General features: G+C 42.8%; 1 long non-coding RNA gene across 1 annotated transcript; it reads left to right on the forward strand.

Moving 5' to 3' along the window:
- Nucleotides 1-2,567: 2,567 nt before the first annotated feature.
- On the forward strand, nt 2,568-6,353 carry LOC125942870 (uncharacterized). The gene is made up of 3 exons (XR_007465386.1): nt 2,568-2,846; nt 4,026-4,129; nt 6,250-6,353. It is a non-coding gene; the product is annotated as an uncharacterized LOC125942870 (long non-coding RNA).
- Nucleotides 6,354-7,562: the final 1,209 nt, after the last annotated feature.

Consider the following 7,562-nt stretch of genomic DNA (forward strand, 5'->3'; position numbering starts at 1 on the left):
GGTCGTCTGCTACGCGCTGTAGTTTTTTGCGTTCATTTTCCACGCAAAGAACTTAAACTGTATTTAACTTCAACAGTGTGGCGCTGCATGGAGCTTACCCATCTTTGAGCGTTTCTTTGTGCTTGGGCAGCAAGATAATGCAAAAACTAACGTATCAAACGCGCGGCCTAGCTCCGGTGCTAGAGTTCGGGAACGGTATTACGGTAACTGTGCGTGCGTAGAAACGCGCTAAATGAGTCCGCGCAAGGAAAGAACGTAAAAAAGATGGGCACGTGGGCAATAGCACCATGCTTGCAAGAATAAGAGTAACGAAAAAAGTAAATTACTCGCGAAGTCAAGTGAAATACTTACGTGCGTGCAGTGACCGCTTCGCTCACCACTACGCGCTTTTCACGCACGGTCGGTAGTAGTTTAGAGCCATATGCATATGTACTTATTCATGAATTTTTTAGCCTCGACAATACATTATCGTGAACAGAGCGCAGTGAGGAGGTGTAAGGGAAACAAGAGAAGAAGCAGAGACGGCCCTAACGCCGCAATATTGTTGGCCAATTTCGCTACAGGGGATAGCGCGGTACACGAACAATTCTTGCTGTACGCTATCTCTTCAATACAAACTTTGCGCACGTTGTACCTTAAGGTTCACCGTGAGCGAAGCTGGTTTCAAATTCAGACATCCGAAAGAAAAGCCATTCCAGCCAATAGGTGAACAAACATAAAAAAGGTAAACAAATATATATTTTTCGACATTGAAATGAATAGATAGCTACTACTGGCCTAGCTATTTACTCATTTCTTATGCAAAAGGTATTGCAGCAATAGCCTTATTTTATTAATCCATGAATCCTCTCCCAAATTACCAACATATAACTTCTCATGATATAATAGTTATTGCTTAACGTGTGATTTTTTACATAAGCTAACAAGCATTCATGGCGCGTGATGATGTTTGTGCTTACATTATATTGAGTAGAAAATCGTCTTGAAAATTACAATCTTTGATGCACCACAAATATCGCTATTGATTCTACATATCCCTAAAATAGTTACATTCAATCAGTAAAACATGAGAAGTTTATGTTCTGGTGATTAGTTGCCTCTTTCATTACGTAACTACAAGTACGTCATTATTTATCGTAAGTATGTGTGCTGTGTACGAACCACCGAGCGTACGCAATAAATATTCCTAAAGTTACTTTCACGTCAAAATTCGCTTAGTGTTTGCGCTCTTGCAACAAGAAGGCGAAAGACGAGTTGCACATCCGTAAAGCATCACGTTCGTTTTCTGACGTTCGCTCGTAATTATGAAATAAGGCGTACGTACACAATGTTGTACTGTTAGCATTTCATTTATTTTGGTTTGTCTTGTTTTTTGCCGTGTATATTTCTCGCGTACCCTTTGTCATGCTATAGCTTAGTGGCTTTGGTAGGTTGTACTGCTAAACTCGAAGACGCGGGTTCGATTCCCGGCCACGGCGGCTTACATTTCGATGGAGGCGAAATGCATAAAACACCCGTGCACATAGATTTAGGTGCACGTTCAAGAAACCCAGGCGGTCGAAATTACCGGAGCCCTCCAATACGTACGGCGTTTCTCATAGCCATATTGTTATTTTTGGATGTAAAACCCCTAAAATTATCATTACTATTATTACCCTTTACATGTGCTCTCAGTTCTTCATGATATATGAGCAAGTTCGACACACTGAGGTCGAGATTGGCATTCAACACGGTCTTATCGTCACACCCACACCATCAGAGGGATTTCTGGCCGAAAAATGCGGGTTTGCACCATACGTGATATTGTTTTCATTAATGGCGACGTGAATGCAAGTATGTCAAGTTACTAATGCCATGACCCATCAGTCATCTTAGTCACACATTTGTACCTTTCCACGCTATACTTTGGAATATATACCAAGTGAGCGAGACGCGAGAGTTACGCGGTTTGTATTAATTTTTGACACCGCGGCCCCACCGAAGGACACATTACGCTTCCCAAGAGCCTGTTAAGAATTTCGCCTTAATAAAGAAACAGCAGAGCGCGTGAGGCAGTCTTATAAAACAAATCGAATGCATGAAATAAAAGAAAGGGAATGATAGGGTGTAAAAGCGTTAGCATGAGCTAGCCATATATTCCATGTTCTCCTGGTTGTCATTGCGATCTCCAGCTTATTTTCTTCTGCAGCACGTTGACGTTGCTCATTCCACGCATAACTAAATGAAGTAAGCGCGCGGAATGCGTTACAGCCGCGTAACGCTGACCAAACGAGCGAGAAGTAAATAAACAAAATACCCGTATATGCACAGCCGGCAAACGCGTTCTCTGTGCGGTGAGTCACTGCGGTATTACCTTGCGGTGACGTGGCACTTAATATATCCCAAATTATTGCGATGTTGGCTAATAGCAACCAAAATATCAGGTTCGTAGCAAACGCCCGCCGCCTTGGCGCGGCTTCCGCAGCGGAGAAAGCCCACGGGTCCGGTACAGCATCGCCGCGGCGCGGGAGTTCACACAAAAAGGTCCTCGTTCCTCCCATGCATTCGCGCGGCGCTTTGGACACTCTCCCATATTCTAGGTCACTCTAGCGGCGTATTTGTGTTGCGATTGCATCATTCTTCTCGGAGCCGGAGTGAACTTGAAGTCGCGTGTTTGCATTAGTTTTTTGAAGTGCTGTTGGGGCTGGGGCTGCGTGATCGTCACTGGCGTCCTCCAGAGTGCCCACCGATCAGAAAGTCGTACGAACCGCAAGCTTTGAACGTCTGTTTATCGCACCATCGAAAGCGGCGGCACAGAAGGCGCGATGTGAGTTCCGGTGGGAACAGCAGCCCTTTGTCTCGTAACGGTAAGTAAGCGTTTGTTAGCGTAGCCAGCATGCTTATGTGTATTGATTATTGATTATGAACACTATGTTGAGAGATGTCAAGAGCAGAGCACGCCGCGAGGTTGCCGAAATGTTTAAAGCGCTTGGCCAGCTTGTCGAGGCAGGCGACAGCCTTGCGCACCGGCAGCTCAGTAAGCGTTCGCGACGGGCTAGCAGTAGCGTGCCCAAAAGTGAACCGCAAGCGAGCTAGTCCGAAAGCGAGTATCCTAGCTTCAGTGCAGTAAGCGCAACGCTTGTTAGCAGTAGCGCTGCTACAGGCTATTGTTCAGGGCTGGTATTTTGTAGCGATGCCTTTCCGATGCTAATGCCTCTTTGCGCTTTTCGCGCTTGGTCAGTGGGCAGAGTGACGGTCCGCTCACGTTATCAACGGGATCAGCCGGCCGTGAGTGGTGGATGATAAGACCAGTAAATAAAGCTTAAGGAATCGCTTCAAAATACCGGCCCGGATTGCACAGAAAGCAGCTCAGATTGTTCAGATCGTAATGCTGAGGTTTTCGACGACTGGTGTCTATCCGAAGCCGGTGAGGATTCAGAAGAACGGTTTTCTGATGTATTTAACGCTGACGCGCAGGAAACCGCAGAACGGGCAGGAAGCCAAAGCACTAGCAGCTAAAATTTCACAGCTTCGCTTGCAAAGTGGGCTCTACAATGTAACATTACCCACAGGTCCCTGACATCGCTTCTCCGACTTCTAAGAGCACACGGGTGTTTCCGGAATCTTCCAAAAGATGCTACAATTTTTTAGAAGACCCCCCCGTGGGGGTGTCGAGGTATGTGTATGTGTTGCCTTAAACTAGCTTAAATTTCGTTGGTAAATTTAAAGAAAATTAGAGCACGCTTCCACTTTAAATGCACCTGCTACGTGTTTTGGATCTGCTGTTTGATAATGACAAGAGCATATGTAGGTGGAACGTGGTTGGAGTGGAAGCATGCGTATTTTGCACATTGTATACATCAGAGCATTTGGAGCACCACCATATTTTTTGTGATCTTTTTTATTGGATGAGTTGTTGAGGTGATAAAATAGTTTTGCTGTGAGGAAGTTCGAGATGTAGTAATTTGCTTACTGTGTCAATAAATAAATATGTTTGATTTTGAATGCTTTTTTTCATGTAATGACAAAATCTTTATTTAACACAGGTGCCATCCAGACTGGCCATGAGACCAGGGAATTTGCTGTAGGAACAGCCATCTGGGAGTGGCTGCGTCACGCTCCTGCCAGGCACAGAACTGCCATTGCCAAGGTAATGTGTCTTCATATGTGTCGCAATGGTTTAAACATATATCAAATTTGAAACCAGCTATGAAAGACACTCCTAGGATACGAAAGCAGATTTGAAAAAAAAAAAAACCTTTCTGCATGTTAACTGCAGCAGCAATGAGGTATTTTTTCTAACTGAGCAAGATAGCATGAGTGAGGCTCGCACTCAAGCTCTCCGGTATTGAAGAGGAAGCAACTGTTATACCATTGGGTAGGCTGGTAGGTAGTAAACTTCATTGATACAATTGGGTAACAGTAATTTTTTCTACAGTTATAACAAAATAACTGTGTAAGCTTCTTAGCAAAACATACACTTATTATCATTTACACTAGGCACTGTCGAGTGTAGCCGTGCATTTGAAGCACCTATTTACTATACTCTTTCATCGTAAACTTGAAGCGTAAGGAAAAATTTAAAGGGGGCTAAGTATCGTGCAGTAAGCTGGGGAATGGACGAGTTTAGTTTGATGACATAGAAAGATCGCTTCACTGTATATGCCAAGGTACGTTATATTTCAGTTTGGCAAGATGACTGCAGAAGATTACGTGAAGTGATAAGTTGAAATATTATCAAGCTGTACGGTGTGGATTCATTTAGAGCAACAAAGACGCTAAAGATCATTAGGATAAATATTTGTCTAGCAGTGAACTTGGAGGTACGAGATTTCTGGCTTTATATTTTCTGCTTTAGATGGAGGTTGTGGACATTTAAACCATACAAAAAGAACTCGTAAGCATCATGGTGTCCTAAATAATATACTGCATAGCTTTTGTGTCAACCAGACTCCCCAAAACCAAGACTGCTTCTAGATAACCTGTATAGTGCATTATTCAGGGTGGTATGTGGTCCAAGTCACCAAGTACTCCAGCACTGTGTTACATGCTCCGCCGCTGTGCCGAGTGCTCTCCCTTTCTGCAGTATACCAAGTGCCCCTTTGCGTCTCCATTTTACCAGGTGCTCTAATATTGTCAAATGCTTGACCACGTCTGCAATGTGCCATATTAATTTTCACAGCGTCCTACGAAATGCATGGACGTTCCAGTTAACTTTGCTTCAATGCATAAAACAGCATTTTCCTTTAAAAATTCACTGGAACACCCATGCATTTCGTAGGACACTTTGAAAATTAATATATCGAGACTGGTTCACTCCTGAGAATTCGTTGCAAGTGCATATGCCTTGCGAACTCGGCGGCTGTAATTCGTAGATTGAAAGATGTGCCGTAAAACAATTAAAAGGTTTATTAGGATAATTGTGTTAATTATTCAGTTAGGCGCACAGATTTCTTGCAGAAGTAGTGGCCGCCTCATCGTGTAGTTTAGATCAAGGATTATAATTGTGCTATGTGCCACAGGCAATTTTTAAAATTTTGTGCAGCTAAATTGAAACACTCTGTATATGTAAGTACTGACACGACACCACTGACTTGATACCGAATTTTGAAAAAAGAAAACTATTCTGGCAAGCCACAGACCACCCTGAATAATGCACTATACAGGTTTTCTAGAACCAGTTTTGGTTTTTGGGATGCTGGTTGATACAAATGCTATGCAGTATACTATTTAGGACAATATGATACTTACGAGTTTTAGGGTTATGTCCACAACCGCCATTTAAAGCAAAAAATATAAAGCCAGAAATCTCGTACCTCTAAGTTCACTGCTAGACAAATATTTATCCTAATGATCTTTAGCGTCATTGTTGCTCTAAATGAATCCACACCGTAGACCTTGCTAATATTTAAACGTATCACTTCACGTAATCTTCTGCAGTCATCTTGGCAAACTGAAATATAACATACTTTGGTCTATACACTGAAGCGATCTTTCTATGCCATCACACTAAACTCCTCTATTCCACAGCTTACTGCACAATCTTTAGCCCCCTTAAAATGTTTCCCTACGCTTCATGTTTACGTAGAAAGAATATAGAAAATTTATTGAGAGCAAATCTTAGCCTAAAGTATCGATGTTTTTTAAGAAATCCATAATATCTAAAAATGGTATATTATTTTTTTTCTCACCAAAGTCTGTGTTAAAAGTTATTAGCTCTCGGCATTTGATGTTGAACTCTTTGACCTTGCGTGACCATGCTTTCTGCAGGACTGTGCCACTGAACAGCCCGGATATGTGTGACATGGTTCCATCGGCCTGTTGCACCTTTACCTATCACCCGCGGCATCTAGCTGCCAGAGTGACCTTGCTTTCTTCAGCGCTGTGCCACTGAACAGCCCGGACATGTGACATGGTCTCCTAGGCCTGATGTACTTTCACCGATCACCCGTGGCGTCGAGCTCCAGTGTGCCGAGTTGTCCAATACTTCCAAGTGGTTTATGATGTCACCAATGTGCCAAATGCTCTAGTACTGTTATGTGCTCCGCCACTCTGCCATGCGTTCCTCACATCCCCAGTATATAACGTGTCCCATCGCGTCTCCATTTGCGAAGTGCATTACCAAGTCACCAAGTGCTCCAGTACTGTGTTATGTGCTCCGCTGCTTTGCCGAGTGCTCTGCGTTTCTGCAGTATACCAAGTGCCCCATTTTACCAAGTGCTCCAATATTGTCAAATACTTGACCAGGTCTGGAATGTGCCATGTGCTCCACTGCTGTGCCAAGTGTATACTTTGTAAATGATATACATGTCTTAAGTTCAACCAATAGCTCTACTGCATAATTTATCCTTACAGTTGGTCCTCACATAGACTTCTATGTCAGTATGTACACATATTGTAGAGTTGTGTTACTGTTCCTGTAGAGTAGATGTGGGTCAACATGTTTTTTCTTCATAGAAGGCTACAGCGCGGAACCAACAAAGACAAGGAACACACAGTGCTGACTTTCAACAAGAATCAGCTTTCTGAAAGTCAGTGCTGTGTCTGTTCTTGTGTGCCTCTCCTGTCTTCGTCGGTTCCGCGCCATGGCCTTCTACGATGTTCAAGCAGCAAGCCCAACTGGTTACTCTGCTCAAATATTTTTCTTTTTTTTATATATTTCAAAATATTTCTCAAATAAAACCATTCTTGGCACCTTTGTGCCGTTTCTTATATCAAGTGCCCAGCTTGCTATGCAACTGCCGAGACTTGTCACGCCAGCGTGCTGCTGCCATCGATGTCATCATTGCCAATACAACCTTCATAAATAACAGCATAAACTTGGACAGCACAATATTATTTTCAAATTTTCATTTCATTATATATAAAGATTGTACTTATTTGTTTATTTCTACTAACATTCTGCAGATATCACAAGGACCATGCATTGCGTTTAGTGTTTTACCCACAAAAGATGTGTGCATCACTCCTGGAAGTTAGTAGTTTGTGTATTTCTAGTCAGGTTTTGTGGATTTTGCTTCGACCAACTTTCTACTCACATTTCGCAGATTTTACTTGCACATCTATTGATTTTGTTTTACTTT

This window comes from Dermacentor silvarum, chromosome 2 (assembly GCF_013339745.2).
Source record: "Dermacentor silvarum isolate Dsil-2018 chromosome 2, BIME_Dsil_1.4, whole genome shotgun sequence".
NCBI classification, from domain to species: Eukaryota; Metazoa; Arthropoda; class Arachnida; order Ixodida; family Ixodidae; genus Dermacentor; species Dermacentor silvarum.